This window comes from Olea europaea, unplaced genomic scaffold (genome assembly GCF_002742605.1).
Source record: "Olea europaea var. sylvestris unplaced genomic scaffold, O_europaea_v1 scaffold1416, whole genome shotgun sequence".
NCBI classification, from domain to species: Eukaryota; Viridiplantae; Streptophyta; class Magnoliopsida; order Lamiales; family Oleaceae; genus Olea; species Olea europaea.
In genome coordinates this window covers 199,969-200,825 of record NW_019231691.1, presented here as the reverse complement: position 1 = coordinate 200,825, position 857 = coordinate 199,969, and positions in this window count along the sequence as shown.

Below are 857 nucleotides of genomic sequence, written 5' to 3'. Positions count from 1 at the left end.
AGTTACCAACCTTGGAATTTGAATTTTATCCATGGTACTTGCTTCCCAATTCCATGAAGATTCTTCATCCACTTTAATATCCCTGCTGGATATGATTTTCTTGGTTTGTGGATTGTATACTCTAAACCCCTTAGCATTGCCACAATATCCAACCAAAATATGAATCTCTGCCTTTCGACTCAGCTTATCCCTCTTTACATCTGAAATATGAGTGAAACAAATGCTTCCAAATACTTTCAAATGAGCAACATCAGGTTTTACTCTATACCATGCTTCAAAGGGTGTCTTTTTATCCAAGGCTTTTGTAGGTAATCTATTGAGTAGATACACAGCTGTGTTTACAGCTTCAGCCCAGAATTCCTTTGGCACATTCTTCTCAAACATCAAACACCTAGCCATCTCCATTACTGTCCTGTTTTTCTTTTCACAAACACCATTTTGCTGAGGAGAATAAGGTACGGTCAGCTGGTGTTTGATTCCCATATCATCACAAAATTTGTCAAACTGGTTGCAGCAATATTCGGTACCATTGTTTGATCTGATAGCCTTGATTTTACAGCCACTTTCATTTTCCATAAGGCTCTTAAATTTCTGGAACACATCTGCAACCTCTGATTTTATTTTCAAAAAATATACCCTACACATTCTTGTCAAATCATCTATAAAAAGCACAAAATATTTGCTACCATTGAGTGTTGGAGTTCTCATTGGACCACACACATCAGAGTGGATTAATTCTAGCTTTTTGTGGATCTTCTTGACTGGTTTTTTGGAAATGGAAGTCTAGTTTGTTTTCCAAGTTGACATATATTACAAACACAGCCATTATCACATATATCTGGCATGTTTTCAACTAG